At 40.3% G+C, this 16595-nt stretch overlaps 1 protein-coding gene and 1 long non-coding RNA gene across 3 annotated transcripts in view; both read left to right on the top strand.

Moving 5' to 3' along the window:
• Window positions 1–16595, top strand: part of UMAD1 (UBAP1-MVB12-associated (UMA) domain containing 1) — a 197469-nt gene that overhangs the window by 48002 nt on the left and 132872 nt on the right. The gene's annotated exons all lie outside the window — the stretch shown is intronic.
• LOC122458997 lies at window positions 2–16561 on the top strand. 2 transcript variants are annotated; one of them, XR_006279398.1, is made up of 3 exons: window positions 2–151; window positions 7482–7587; window positions 15124–16561. It is a non-coding gene; the product is annotated as an uncharacterized LOC122458997 (long non-coding RNA). The 2 variants fall into 2 exon arrangements; XR_006279399.1 differs by lacking the exon at window positions 15124–16561 and adding an exon at window positions 14413–15092.

Below are 16595 nucleotides of genomic sequence, written 5' to 3'. Positions count from 1 at the left end.
TGACGTGGGCAAAGGGCGCTGCTCGCTGCGTGCGAATCGGCGGCCGCTTGTGGCCTCTAGGGGGGCGGCTCAGGCACCGAACCCGGAAGCGAAGGCGCCGGTGCGGCGTCAGGCGGGGTCGGTTCGGGAGAGCGTCTGAGGCGGGAACGCGGTGAGTGAGCGGAGTGGGGCTGAGGGGGAGCCGCTTGGGGTCGCCCCTGCCCACGCCCTGGAGTGCTGAGTGCGCAGAGGTGTCGGGGGTGGCTGGTCTCGTTTCCTTCTGCTCCATCCTGGCTAATAGCCATTGATGCATCTGTCCTTCATGAATTTATCTAGTTTTTTTTTTTTTAACCTTGTTATAGTCTTGGCCTTCACAACACCGTCTGGCAAGGAGTTCCGCGTGTTGACTGTGTGTTGTGTTGAAAAAAATACTGCCTTTTGTTTGTTTTAAACCTGCTGCCTATTGATTTCATCTGGTGGCATCTAGCTCTTGTGTTATGAGGAGGAGTAAGTTACTTCCTTATTTACTTTCTCCCCACCTGTCATGATTTTATAGACATCTATCATATCCCCCCCTTAGTTGTCTCTTTTCCAAGCTGAAAATCCCAGTTTCTGTAATCTCTCTTTATATGGAAGCCATTCCATACCCCTAATCATTTTAGTTGCTCTTCTGTATCTCTTCCGACTCCAATATATCTTCTATGAGATGGGGTGATCAGAACTGAACGCAGTATTCAATATGTGAAGATTTATATAGAGACAATGTGATATTTTCTGTCTTATTATCTATCCCTTTCTTAATTATTCCCCAGCATTCTGTTTGCTTTTTTGACTGGCGCTGCACATTGAGTGGATGTTTTCACTTGAAATTATTTTAGTATAACTTAAGTCGCTCGGAGGTGTGAATAAGCCCCCTTCTGAGCCATGTAAGTTATACTAACCTAAGCGCTGGTGTAGACAGTGCCATGTTGATGGGAGAGCTTCTCTCTCTAACCTAGCTCCTGCCACTTACGGGGGCTGGAGTTAAGGTCTTGTCTACACTACTGAGGTAAATCAACGTAAATTATGCTACTCCAGCTTAGGTTGACTTATTGCAGTGTCTACACTGTGTTGTGTCTCCCATCAACTTATCTTACTCCTCTCATTTGGGTGGAGTACTGGAGTTGACCAGAGAGCGCTCTGCGGTTGATTTAGTGGGTCTTCACTAGACCCGCTAAATCGACCCCCGCTGCATAGATTGCAGCAGTGTTGATCCCTGGTAAGTGTAGACATGCCTTAAATCAGCAGTTCTTAAACTGTGGGTTGGGACCCAGTTTTAATGTGGTTGCCAGGGCTGGCTTGCTGGGGCCTGAGGGCTTCAGCCCTGGGTGGTGTGGCTCAGCTTACAGGCCCCCTGCCTGGGGCTGAAGCCCTTGGGCTTCAGCTTTGAGCCTCCTGCCTGGGGTGGTGAGGTCAGGCTTTGGCCCCCACATCTAGGGCAGTGGGGTTTGGGTGGGCTCAGGCTTCAGCCCCCCCCCTTCTGGGGTCATGTAGTACATTTGTTATAATGGGGTCATGGTATAATGAAGTTTGAGAACCCCTGGACGTCGCTGCAGCTGCACCGATGTAGCACTTCTAGTGTAGATGTAGCCTCTATATCCAACCAGAAGGAAGCCTTTGAACCTAGGGTTCATATGGTGCTTACCAGACATTTGCGGTTCCTTGCCATAGCCCCTGTTGGGCAGGGCTCTTACTGTTCTTCCTTCACAGTAGTGCAGTAAATTTGACTCCAGTGGTGTAATGTCACAAGGGGCTGAAAGTTCAGGCACCTAAACAAGTGTGGCCTGAGCGCCCAAGGCACCAAAGCTCCCACTGATGGGAATGCTTTCCTGTATGGAGTGTAGTGCCTCACCTGGATTTAGAAGTGTGAATTGATAAAGGCTGTTGGTGGATAAGGCGGAAGGTGGAATTAGATCTTCAAGATGGGATGGGAGACAAACTTTACTTCCTACTGATAGAAATAAGTTGGTTCATTCTTTGAAGACCTTATTTTAAAGGATAAGGGCTAACCACTTCTTTAAAAACATAAACTGCTTTTTTCTTTTACATTTTGAGGTTCTCTAATTTAAGAGGGGGAAATCAATGGTCAGTATGGACCTGCAAAAGTCAGCTCTGTGAGCTGCTTCCCATACTGTACTCTAAAAGTGGCTTTCTGCAGTGCTTGGGTCCCTTTTACCCAAGGAGTGTGGCTGCTATTCTCAGGGTCTGTGGGTGCAATTGGCTTTTCCTGCTGCCTCATCCATTGGGGACACCCCGTGCCAGGTCTCTTTTCCCCTTCATTACCCAGTGTGCAATAATGGGCCTGCCCCTTCACCTTGACTGACTTTCCTCCCAGTGTAGTCAACCTTCCACCATCACTGAAGTTGTCCTTGTAGTTGCTACATCCTTGTTCCATGTTAATTCTAGTCAGCATTTCCTTCTGCCTCTGACACCATCAACCATCCAATTCTCCTCGAGTTCTTCTCCTACTTAAGACTTTGAGTGTTCTTTCCTTGCTCATCTCTGAGCTTGTTGACTGCTACTTTTTGTTGGTGCTCCCAAGGGGCTTTGGTCCCCCATCCCTTTGTGTGTCTGCACTCCTGGGTATCTTTATTCGCTCCTTTGTTCTCCCATCTTTGTTGATGATCTACCTTTCTACCCCTGACGTTTTCTTGTCTGTCCATGACTGCGTTTCTCATATCACACTGACATATCTTTCCTAAACTCTCCCTTGACTAACCTTTCCAGCACTCAGACTTACGATCTAATTTGTCATTTTCTCAAATCCAGGCTCTCATCAGATCTTGTCTTTATTTGGTCTTCTGTTTTCTATGACATTTCTATACTCTGCTGCATTTGTACCCATCTCCATGTGCCAAATTTCTGATTTCATACAGTGATTCTTTCTCACTTGGACTACTGTGATTTCTTTGTTTCCAGCCTCTAGCTACCTACTCTCCAATCTATCAGATATGCTACAAACAGTTGTTTTTCTTTGTCCATGTTCTCCATCCCTACACTAGTTCCATGTCTTTTACCAAATTCAAACTACTTGTTCTTTTAAGATATTTGTCGCAGGATACAAATGCAGCACAGGTACGCAGGGCATCAGGTTGTGGGGGTATCAACGTGGAGATTTAGCATCCCTTGTGACCTGCCTCCTGTATCGCCACAGCTTCCCTAGCCCCCAGAGCAGCGCAGTCCAGTGGCCATAATCTGTGCCGTCTCCCTTTGATGCAGGGCGGTGCGGCCAAGTGCTTAATGTCAGTACAGCAGTGATACTGCATGGTTTGCCCCTCCGGGAATTGGCTGCCCCTGCTCCAGAGGGTCCTGACACAGGGCCCTAGGGAACTGGTGCTTCCACAACCAGTCTCAGTCACCTGGTACTTTGGTCTTGCTCCTGGGTCACTTCCTACCTTTCTTTCCAAGGCTGGGAGTCTCGTAACCTCCACTGTCTCTCCTCCGTCATCGTTGGCGTTCGGCCGGGGTGATCTGTTGGAGCCTCAGCCCGGCTGGCTTCTGGGTCCTGGAGCTCTGGCAGTCTCCTTCTAAAAGCCTGCAACACACATCTGCTTTTGTTGGAGCTGGAGCATGCCCAGCAGGGGTGAGGGGATGTGGCTTCCTTGGCCAACAGAGCGTGGTTAACCCTTTCGGAACCATTGTGGGGTAGGCACACCCCATCACCGTATTCTTGTTCTTCTTAGTGTACTTGGACTTTCAGAAAGCCTTTGAATAGGACCTTCACCAAAGACTCTTATCCTATGACTTCTTACTGATCCATGAAAGAACCTTCCCTCTTAACCTAAGTAAATGGTTAAAAGACAGGAAACAAAGCATAGGAATAAGTGGTCAGTTTGCAGAATGGAGAGGAGTAAATAGCTGGGGTCTCCCAAAGATCTTTACTGGGGCCAGTGCTGTTCAACATATTCATAAATTATCTGGAAAAGAGGCGTAAACAGTGAGGTGGCAGAGGTTTCAGACCATACAAAATTACTGAAGATCGTTAATTCCAAAGCAGACTGCAAAGCATTACTCACAAAGCTGGGTGACTGGGCAACAAAATGGCCGATGAAATTCAGCATTGATAAATGCAGAGTAATGCGCACTGGAAAACATAATCCCAACTATACATACAAAATATGGGATCTAAATTAGCAATTACCACTCAAGAAAGAGATGTTGGAGTCATTGTGGATAGTTCTCTGAAAACATCTGCTCAGTGTATACCGGCAATCAAAAAAGCTAATCGAATGTTAGGAGCCATTAAGAAGAGGATAGATAACAACAAGGCAGTAAATATCATAATGCCACTATATAAATACATAGTACACCCACACCTTGAATATTGCATGCAGCTCTTGTTGTCTCATTTAAAAAAAAAAAAAAATAGCGAATGGCAACAAAAATGACTAAGGGCTATGATCAGCTTCCGTAGGAGGAGAGATTTAAAAAGACTGGGACTGTTTAGCTTGGAAGAGACAATTATTGGGGGATATGATACCATATATAAAATCATGAATGGTGTGGAGAAAGGGAATGAGGAAGTGTTGTTTACCCTTTCACATAACACAAGAATCAGGGGTCACCCACTGAAATGAATAGGCAGGAGGTTTAAATCAAACTTCAGGAAGTACTTCTTCACACAAGGCACAGTCAACCTGTGCAACTTGTTGCTCGGGAATGTTGTGAAGACCAAAAGTATAACTGGGTTCAAGAAAGAATTCAGTTCACGAGGATGGTATGTCAATGGCTATTAGCCAAGATGGTCAGGGATTCAATAGGTATGTAAAATATTAAATGGTTAAACAGTAAGCATTAGTCTTACCAGTTAATACACCTCAACCACTAACCCCCGCCCTGGGCAGGCCAGCCGGAGTGACCCCTGCCACTTACCTATAAACCTATATATATCCTTGCCTATAGTTTATAATTCAAGGCTATATTTTACCATGCTGGCAGTACTATCCCAGAAAGTGAATGATTATGCTTTATGTAAAATGTTTCATGATCTGTATTATGGTTACGTCTAATAATTCAGAAATAGCTGAAAACAATGGTTTGGGCTGACAAAATGAGAGAGATGGAGGCCTTTAGTTGAATTCTGCTGTTCTGATCACCTGGTTAAAGACCATCTTCACCCAACATCTTAGATATTTATGTGCATGGCAGTCACCTGACAGTGTGACAGAGAATCAAATTACACTCTAATGATACAGTAACTCTGGAGATATAGTACAAGTGTACAAAGACTTTACTGAGTGCAGATTGAGGCATGCAGATTGAGGCTAGTAGCTGATCATCTGACCCACAAACACAAAAAACTAAAACTTAGAAAGATGTGGCATTTGACAGGTCCACTGCCTTTAGATTTGTCCAGAATCAACTACAATTATATAACTTCTGTTGAGAATGCATTTGAGGCATTTGCACGGTGAAAGAAGAGAACAACCTCAACAAATTTTGGAATTAAATGAAAATTTATGCTTGAAACCACCAGAGTACATGTTCTGAAAAGTCAGTGTTGGACCACACACCATGGTTAACTGAAAAGATACTTGACCTGGCAGGAAGACAGTGCAGAGGGAAAGAGAATGGTTTGAAGATGGAAGAACGTAGGAGAGGCTATAAGAAACTGATCAGACAGATTCAAAGGCAGACTGGATGAGATGAGTGAATATATAAGGACAAAGTGGATGACACTTGAGAACTGTAAAGAGAGTAACCATAAAAAAAAGTTATGCTCACAGTAGTAAGAAGTTTTACTAAAAGGTTTTCCCCTGCAAGCAAACATAATAAAAGATCTTGATGAGAGTCCTCACTGAGAATGATGTTGAACGGAGGTGGAGAAATTAACACTGTAATCAGTAAGCTTCAGAAAAGCCACTCATAATAGAGTACAACAGAAGAGAGTACAAAGCTGGAATCATCAAACCTGTGAGAGTGGTGCTTGCTATTATGAAAATGAAGCTTGGAAAGCACCAGGGACAGATAACGTGCGCACGGTATTATTAAAAGCGATTGAGGAACACCAATACTGATCTTGTGTGGGAAAATTTGTAATTATGGATGACTAGAAATTGGCTGGAGGACTCGGTGGAGGGAATTTTTCTGCTGTTTCCAACGCAGGGAGATGCAAGAGTGCGATAGTTGAGTGACTATCCCCATGATGTTGCACATGAGCAAAGTTCTTCCCTACTTAATCCAGGATTGCATTAAACGAAAGCAGAATTAAGGCACACATGAAAGATCATGAATATCTGTCACATCACCGAAAAATGTAGAGTACAGTCAGCCACTGATCCTTTGTTTCACTGACTAATCAAAAGCATTTGATACCATTCAACATGACTATCTTTGTAGGATTCTGGCTGGCAAGGATTCCAAAGCATTCTATTGAATTCACTGCAGTCTCTGCCAACAGACCAGAATGTGAACAGTAGGTGACAGTAAGTGGTTTTCCGTTGCTGCCCAATTTGTGAGACATTTGGGAAATTTTGGCCCAAGCCTCTTTAACCTATATGCAGAATTTATTCTGAGACAAGCCTTGGAAAGTTTTGACAAAGTGGAAGGAGCTGGGATTTCCATTGGTGAACATCACTTAACCAAGCTCAGGTATGCTGATAACACAATACTCTTTGCTACAACCCCTGATGCAATGAAACAAATGTTGGGGTCTGTAAAAAACAGTTAGTGAGGAATAGGGACTATACCCAATTGAATACAACTGGACTGAAACAAAATAGTTGTGTCAATGTACATGCAACAAAAAGAGGATTCAAGATGAAATCATGATTAATGGACAAGTTGTAGATGAATTTAGTTATCTGGGATCATAGATAACCAAACAAGGCAGCTGTTCCGAAGAAGGGTAGGGTGGTTTGCTCAGCCCTGTCCTCATTTGTGGAAAAACCTTGGCGTCTTAAAGTACAAAGGTACAACTGGTGAAATACCTAATTTTTTCCTTAGCGATTTATGAATGTATATGGTGGGAACTGGATGTTACTGACAAGAAAATTGAAGCATTTGAAATGTGGTGCTGATGAAGACTTGCATATCTCCTGATGGAAGAAAAGACAAATGCCTGTGTTAGAAATATTATTGAAGAGAAGCAGACCATTTATGTTGGAAATCAACTGATGTAAACTTATTTACTCTGGTCACATTAGGCATAGAGATGGAAATAGCCAAAGGGGTTTCCTTCAACTTTATGAAGGAAAAGTAAACCATGAAGACCCAAACATGGAAACTTGCAGAAAAATTGTCTGTTTGGACTGAGAGTTATTAGTGAAGGAAGGTGAATAATTTTGTACCTGTATTTGTAGTGTTGACTTCCTCAACAAAGTATTTCAATACATTTGACACAAATAAATCTGACTTTTCAAATCTAGAGATACATTTTCAGAGTTAATGTACTATCTTTTTGGGTAATTTTTCTAAGCTAAATTGTATTGCTTCATACTTATTTAACAATGTTTTCCTGTTAGAGAGAGGCTTGGAGAAAAGAAGATATGTTCAACTTTTTCCGAAAAAGCCAGGACTCTAAGAAGGTGCCATTGCCAGAAATAGAAGCAGATGGATTTGTTCTTGTGGGTAAGTGATACCTTAAAACAGAATTACATTAAAGTATATTAACAATATTACTTTTGTCAATTTGGTAAGTGGTTTTTTTTTTTTAAATATTTACATGAGAACAGAATGAGGAACAGAAATTGGTCCATGATGGATATGAAATAAGTCAAAACACTGAACATGTGCACACAATTCTATTTCTTTAAACAAGCTTATAGTTGTTGCTTTCATTTCATATATTGTGATAAAGAGAAACATGGGTACTTTAAGCTAAATACTAAAGCTTTTAGCTGGTTGCCCGATGAAAGAAGAAAAATAAGAACACTCTGTTGCTAAAAACATGAATAACTTCAACACTTTCTTTGCTAATCAAAAGGGAGAACTACTCTTCTTAAGCATTTACTTGTTATAAACTCAGTTGCTACCAAAGTTTTCCAGATATTAACTCGGAAATGCCTGCATGTTACATATGTTATTTACAGTCACATATGAAATGTAGGTCTTCTCTCTCAGAATCTGGCACTTGAGTACTTTGGTGAACATTTAAGCAGCTAGTAATGATTTATTTTCCTAAAATGTCAGTTGTTATAAATTGAGATTTTTCCAGAAATAAAATGGAATTCTGCTCATTTTAATCTATGAATTTGTCAAACACTTTTTTTTTTTTTAATCAAGTCTTTCATGGTCGTGTAAGAGGGATGAAATATGAAGAAAATCAAGTTTTTTTTATTACCCTTGTATTGCAAATGATTTTTTTATTTCTTATTGCAATTATTTCCATCCTCGTGTAAATCTGTCATTATATTTTGATGCCATCATTATCCTGATTTATTCTTGCCAGAGGTCTTCCACCTCTCTATTTGAGGCTGACTTTTTCCTACTAATTCTCAGTATTTGTTACTGTGGATGTATTTGAGTTTCTTCCAATTGTGCTGATGCTAACCTTTTTTCAGAGAGATTTCCCTGTGGAGCTAATGAGTCTTATCACCTGGATCAGTTAGGAAATTTCATGACAGAAGAAATTTTTTAACAGAAGTGTTAAGTAGTAGCTTCCAGAACAACTGTTTTCCTGCATACCAATAGGTGCCCCAACTACTTACAAGTTATTAGGGCAGGTCTGATTTTAAGGATTTAATTTTTACTTTTGTAATGTTCTGTTTAACAGTTGCATCTCAGTAAGCTTAGTTGGTCTGCTACAGCCCTGTATCCACGAACTTCAGTTTTGGTAGCTAAATCTATTAACTCTGGCACCTGCATTTTAAAAAAAATCTCTTCAAAAGCTTCTGAAAAGCACTTCATAAGTAATGACTATATCGTTTGAGGCAGTCCCAGAGCCAATGCTGGAATGCCAGGCTTGAAGAGTTGTGGACAGAAGTGTCTTGCATATCATACAAGATGATCATACAAGGTGGTGACTGTAATTTTTGTTCAGTATTTTATCTTTTGTTTTAAACTAACACAGTTGTTAACCTTGCAAATCACTTCAAAATAGATTGCCATATAATTATTCCTTTCCCTTGTAAAGGAATGTCCAGTAGTGCTGACAGTGGAAGGTATCATTCCCTTATAGATGGAAGCAGTTACAAAACTCTCAACTTCAGGGGAATGTGTCACAGGAAGGACTGCCTTCTTCAGGAAGTCGTTAGCAGTTCTGTCTCCATTTATCCCAGAGCAGCAGCAGTTTAAGAAACTTTAGCTACCTCTGTGGTTTTAATTTGGTGGGGTTTTTTTTAGTTTTTTTTTTCCAGATTTGATCGTAAAGTACTTCAGAGTTTACAGAGCCTTAAAACCTGGTGTCTATTTTTTTGGTCAGTGCAGTCTGGATTTTAATGAAGGCATACAAATGTACATAACTCAAGAAATGGAGTCTCTTTCCAGCTCCTTAGCCAAGGGAGGAAGGATAGTTCTTTCAGTACTGGGAAAAAGGAGGAAAAGCCCCAGTGCAAATGTGATACTGTGGTCAGGAGAATTTCTCGTTTCAGAGTAGCAGCCGTGTTAGTCTGTATTCGCAAAAAGAAAAGGAGTACTTGTGGCACCTTAGAGACTAACAAATTTGTTAGTCTCTAAGGTGCCACAAGTACTCCTTTTCTTTTTGTGAATACAGACTAACACGGCTGCTACTCTGAAACCTGTCATTATGCAAGGCACTGAATTTAGCCATATAGAGTAGAAAAATTTGTTAGTCTCTAAGGTGCCACAAGTACTCCTTTTCTTTTTTTAGGAGAATTTCTGTCACCATAAGTCTTCAGCTAAATTCTGTAGATGGTAAAATTCAGTCATCCTCATAAGGTACTTCTGAATGGGGTTTTATAAGGAAAGGGTGATCCCAGTACACAAATTTATAGAGGGAATTATTCATTCTTCTTTGTGCTAAGGTCCACAGATCTGTTGCAACAGATACTTAGTCTGTTTGCGAGTTGGAGACAGAAACAGACTTGTCGGTTGCAGGCTGCAAGGGAATACCCAATCTTCTGAAGTTCTCCTCCAGTCTTCTCTGCTTCCATAGTGGCAAGTGGCTCAGCCAGCCTTCTCTGTTGCATAGCTTTTCTGAGAGAAATTCCAAACTTGATTTCAAATTTTTAGACCAACACTTTGCTCTGTGTCTGTCTCTAATTCTGTTCTGTGTCTCAGAGCTGAGTTTGGCTTTCATCTGCAGGGCTTTTGCTGAGATTTAATTGCCCTGATAAAGGATTTTTACAGAAGCTGAAGAGTGCTCCAGAAGAAATATGTGGGTGCAGGATTCTAGTCAGTGTTACGAAGGAATGAGTGCCAACATAGCATAAGCTTTCACCATGCTGATTGGGTTCAGGGAAAACCAGTTATTGGGAATCACCAAATAAACCCCACGCCCTTCCTTCATTCCTGTTTCTCCTCCTCCTCTCCTCTCCTCTCACCATGCTTTCCTAAAGGCCAAACAAAGTTAAAAAATTGTGGGTGAATGTATACACATGGATATAATTAGACTTCTTGTTGGGTAGTAATTGAGAGTTTCCATCTCTCAGTTTTGCCCATTACATTACCTCTCCAGAGGTAAGCACCTTCCACAGGTAGTTGTGGATGTGAGATTTGCTAGCTAGCAAGTTAAAGAAGTCCTCGACACTCCTTCCCATGAGGCCCATTGCTGTATGTATAGGCATCACAGCCACAAGCCAATTGTGTTCTTATCTCTGGAGAAAGAGAGAGTGGGAAGTCTATTCTGGCCATGTGTCTGTAGAATTAAAAAAAAAAAAAAGTATATTGCTGCATGTTGTCTTATGCTAGGAACACCACCCTTGCATATACACTTCTATATTGTGGTGATCTCTTACAATAAAATGGTTAAATGAACACTGAAGGCTCACAGTAAAGAGTGGTAAGTGATTGATTAAAATAAGTGTTTGGAAGCTGTTTTATACCAATAGTTCTATTCTATCTGTTTCGTAACACAAGAACAAGGGAATATTCGATTAAACAGAATGGTGGCAAATTCAAATCTAATAAAGGACATTCTTTTTCAAATAATGCATAATCCGGAATGTGGAATTCATTTCTGCGGCATGTTAAGGCCAAGAATTTACCAAGATCCAAAGAGGGATTGGATATGTATTGAATAACAAGAATATCCAGAGTTATAATAGTGAATGTTTCCAAATCTTGGAAGAGAGAACTTGCTGTTTTCAGGCTTTAAGCCAATCTCTGTTAGGGATGAGATCTTTATTTGGGACAAAGGGTGTAACGCATTATCCCGCATCTGCCATCTGTGGTTGTATCTTGTGCAGGATACTGGGCTGGATGGACCATGACTAAGGCTAAGATTTTTTTTTTTTTTTTTTTTTTTTTGTCAAAGTCACGGATAGGTCACAGGCAATAAACAAAAATATACAGACCCCGTACCTATTCGTGACTTTACTAAAAGTAACTGAGGGTAGGGCTAAATAGGGGATAGGAATGGAGTCCCATGGGTGGCGGGGAAACTGACAAGCCAAGACCCCCACCAGGGCTGGGGACACAGCCCCAGCTCCAGCGGTGAGCATGGCCACGGGGGGGCACACAGCCCCGTGCTGCGGAGCTGTCTGCAGCTGCAGGACAGGGGTGTACAGCCCCAGCTGCAGCCTGCTAAGCCCTGGCCGCAGCCAAGAGGGGGCGAACGGCCCTGGCTACAGCCCCCAGCGGAAACTGCAGGGCTGGGGCTCAGCAGGGGGAGCAGTCACAGGGCGCACAGCCCCTGCTCTAGAGCTGGCCACAGCTGCGGGACGGGTGCACAGCCTGGCTGCAGTTCCTCCTCCCTCCCCCCCATACCACAGGGCAGGGGCTGCAGGGTCCTGATTCCAGCCATCCAGCCCCAGTTGCAGCAGAGTGGGGGCACACAAAGCTGCTGACAGCTGAAGCGGAAGAAGTCACTGAGGTTTGGTAAAGTCACGAAATCCATGACTGCCGTGATCGCTGTAACTAAATTGTAGCCTTAACCATGAGTCTGATTCACTATGGTAATTCTTATGTTAAAGGTCAAATGTAGTTCACTTTAGTCATTGATACCCTAGCTTACAGGAACTGGTTTGTCTACATTGTTGTACAGCAGATTGCAATTCTCAAAAAAACTAAATATTCAGTTTTGTTGCAGAAAATGTTTTAAAATTTCTTTGAATCCACTGAAGCTCTTCCATATGAGGGAAAAAAAAATACAACATGAGTCAGTTTTCTGTCCAGAAAATATTGACTTTGTCCTTAGAAAAAGCTAAGTATTTTTTCCTCACCTTTATTTTCCTGCAGAGTATTCTAGATCTACAAGTGCCTGAGGTATTGTTTGCAGTGAAAGGAAGAATTAAAAGTAACCGAGTACACTACAAATTGGAATTAGTGGGGCTGTGTAGCTTTCCTTTAAAAATAGGGTATAATTAGGGCCCGGTGTAAATCATGATTGGTTTTTTAATATTAATTTTTTATAAGATTCATAATTAGTGTAAAGGGCAAAGCATTGAATTTTACAGGTTAATATACTCCCAGGACAGAATGAGTTTAGTAGACTAAATTTAGCTGTAAAATTCATTGTTGAGTTGAGTTGTGTTGCATGCACGCAGCAGTCTACTCTTCCACAAAAATGTGCAAGCAGCACTGTAAGCTAAGGTAATTTTTTGTATTAAAGACTTGGTAGACCGTGTTTTTTGTTTCGGTTTTTTTTTTGTTTGTTTAAGAGAAGATCAGTTTGGGGGATTTTCATGACTTCCATGCTGTCTCTGAAATCAAGATTTATACAAAGCTAGACGTGTAATATATGCCTTGCAACATTAAAGACCCGAAACAATGAAGGCAATTGGAAAGTGATGGAAGTAGATTTTGTTTAAAATGTTTTTTGTAAACTATTCTGTAGTGTTTGGCTGAAACCACCAATATGTAATGGGACCCTATTTCCCAGATATTGTGTTTATTTTGATTAGAATCTGCCAATGTGAAGAAAATACATGCATTTTAAATACCCTTTTGATCAAACAAATGTATTCTGAAAAGTAAAAGTCCAAAAAAAAATTACTTCTATTCTAGTAATAGTTCTAGTACAACAGCATAACTGATCATTTCACAATATTTGTACAATTGGATTTATTAGTGCAACTTTGTTTTTACTTGGAAGATCAATGGCGTGGTGAGATAAGTGTTAGCTCTTGATGCTGTTGTTTTTCTGGAACTTGCTAATATATGTGCAGAAGAACCATGTCAATATTGACAGTATTTTCTCACTTGAAGGGGCTTTGAATGGTGCTAATAAGCAAGGGTTAACGGTACTGGTTTATTGTGTTTTAAGCAAAGGTATATTAAACACACTAGGCAGGATGACAGTTGGGCATGTGCTTCTCTCATCCAAAGTCCCTTGTGACTTTCCCCATAATGAAGCTGCAACATCTATTGTGTGGTTCATGTTTCTACCACTGCCCTCCCCAAAAAAGCAAACTGCTACTTCATCTCCATAAAATTGTTTTATAATAAAATGAGTGGTGTGGTCTACAAAATAAAAAGCCCTATCTGAATAGTACACCATTAAGTACAAGCCTGTGCCCGTGCAAAGTCTGGTCAAAATTTTTGACAATAGAAGATTTTTAATCTCTTTATATGTAATTAACGATACTAAGCTACTAGTCCTGTTGGGTGTCTAATACTACAGTCTGAGTTTACTGAGCAAGGAGGAGGGAACAGGCCCAGGAAAATAACAACCCTCTCCTCTGTGTTTCTAGTCACATAAGGAGGTAATGGCTACCTCTTCATTCAGTAATGAAGTCAAAGTAATCCTCTTGGGCAGTTTGTTTCACACAAAAACAAACTGCAGTTTGCACTTGTATCACTAGGTGGTGGTTTTTTCCTTGCATTCTGCTGCTGCTGTAAAAAATCAGTGGAGTACAGTACAGTAATTATAATATACCATTTTTATTAGACTTCAGGTTTTAATCACTTCAAACATTTTGTAACGTTAAATTTATCACTGCAGTGGCACTTTAATAGTAAAAAATGAAATCTGAAATGTTGATAGTTATTATCTAGATGTTGGCTTGTAATTCCTTTCAGGAGAGATCTGTTGAGGGTCATGAGACCTACATAACACAAAGGAATGAATTTGCATATTTTTATAGCAGAAAATAACAGAATGCAACAATATGAATAATTGGGAGCACAAGCTTCATGCTATATTAATACTGTTGAAAAGCATGTGTTGATTGTACTCTAAAAGCCAGTTGTTTTTTTGGTTGAGTGAACTTGGTCAGCATCTCTTATGTAGATTAAAGGAGTTAGTTTACAGAACAACAGAAATTCATTATGTTTTGCAGTATAAAGAGGTGTATTTCTTAAAAGCAGTATATAAGTACAGTTTTTTCTTTCTAGATTTGATACAGCACGGGAAATAGAGATCTACATTTCATCTACATTGCAACCGATGAAGTGAGCTGTAGCTCACGAAAGCTTATGCTAAAATAAATTTTAGTCTCTAAGGTGCCGCAAGTACTCCTTTTTTCTTTTTTGCGAATACAGACTAACACGGCTGCTACTCTGAAACCTACATTTCTCTGTAACTCAGATGTATTTGACTTTTAATGTCTGTGATCAGAACATACCACTTTGGCTGTGGAGTGCACACTAGGAAAATTTCTTGTATATCTTTAGGGTGGTATTTAAAAAAAAAAAAAAAAAAAAAAGTCCTCCCAGTCAAAATTTAAACCCTGAAAGCTTTTTAGCTCATTAATATATATGACTAAGTAATAATTTTCTAGTCCCCCTGCCTCTTACTTTCTAGGGTTCGATCTGTCAGGTCATATTGCAACATACCTTGTAGCACGTATGCTTCATAATTGGTTTTTTAGCTTTAAAATGTTGTTGTGCATAATCAAGTTCATTTGACATGTCTGGAGTAGCTCCTATTGATTGTAACATAATATAAACAATATATTGTAGAGAACAGCTGTTTATAGTGCTAGGTGGACTACATGTAGCCATTAGCCCTTAATCCTAATTGTTTCAAAAAAGATACCAGATTTTGAATATTAACTGTAATAACCAGGACTCCTATTTTTAACTGCTTGTGATTTTTAATTTAAGAAGAATGTAATGTAACATGTTGGAACCCAAGAGAATAAGTTGTTTTAGGACTTTCAGGCAAACGTGTGTACTTTCCTTTCACTGTCCCTTTGAAAAGTCTCCTTGTCCGTCTAGTGTAATAAACATTTTAACATGTTGTTCGAAACATTTGTTAAGCATTGTAGATGCTACAAACATTTTCCAGAATTGAGTTATTACAGAATGCATCTTTAGAGTTTTCATGTTGGAGAATTTCTGTATTGAAACATCCATAAACATTGCTTAGTTGACATGCCCACACTTGAGCATGGGAGTATTTGACATTGCTCTTCTAAGTCCTATAAATAAAGAGTGATGAAAGTAAAACATGTTGGGAAAAACTGTTTTGATAACTATTCAAAAAATAAATGATAAAGAATTCCTTGGTCATAATGACAAGTATTCTGCAACATTGATTGTTATACACTTTATGTATTTTTATTTATTAGTTCTGATTGGTTTTTTTTTTCACTTCTGCTTATAGTGTTCAAATGGTCTCTCAGCATTTATATTCTGCTAGCCTTACTCGCATTCAATAGTATCTTACTCCCCAAGTAATATCGTCTAGCTCGTATGTAGCACTTATCAGTCCATCTCAAAGCATTATAGAAAGGATGTAAGAAGTAGTCCTGTTTATAGAGCAAGTAATTACAGTGAAAATGAGATTAGCAAATTTAGACTAATGAAAGTGTAATGTTTTTATATTTTTTGTTTTGTTTTATATTTTTGGGGTGGGGCACGGGTGGAGAAGGGATAAATACGGTCTGTAATGGGTTTTTTTTTTTTTTTTCCCCCTTAAATGTATGGTCCACTGAATCTCAGTGGCACTATGTAAACTTGTTTTGATTATAGAACAAGTGTATTTTGGCCTAAAATACCATGAGCCCACTTGTCCTGTATAAAATGAATCTTTGATTTAATTATTGATACTCTAAAAACATTGTGTGTGTGTGTGTGTGTGTGTGTGTGTGTGTGTGTGTGTGTGTATACTTGAAGAAAATGACCATGAAGGTGTAAGTAACGTTCTGTTATAGCATTAGTAAATCACTTATTAGCATTCAGCTCAGCAATTGTATAGCATTATGTCAGAGTATCATTTATAACAATTAGGATAAGTGTACATTTAATGGTGGCATGTAGAGTGCAGACACTAAGCCCAGCTAGCATGCATATAAATAACAATATAGATGGTGAGGCACTGCTTGGGCAGGTTGAGTAGAGTGCCCCCCACACCTATACTGCTATTTTTAGTCTCTGGCTGCCTGCTCACTACTGGAGCCTTTCCCCACCACGGGAAGGACTATGGTGAAAGACTATGACAGCTGGGAAAGTCTCTAGCTGAGAGGAGGCAGTGGAGATGGGCTCTGGCATCTCCTCCCTGCCAGAGCCTTTCTTCATTGCCTCCTGCCAGAGCCTTGATTGTCCCATGTAGCTTGTCATAAATATAAAGGGAA

Source organism: Dermochelys coriacea, chromosome 2 (genome assembly GCF_009764565.3).
Source record: "Dermochelys coriacea isolate rDerCor1 chromosome 2, rDerCor1.pri.v4, whole genome shotgun sequence".
Taxonomy (NCBI): Eukaryota; Metazoa; Chordata; order Testudines; family Dermochelyidae; genus Dermochelys; species Dermochelys coriacea.
The sequence above is the reverse complement of the archived record's forward strand: the minus strand, read 5'-3'. Positions and strand labels throughout refer to the sequence as shown.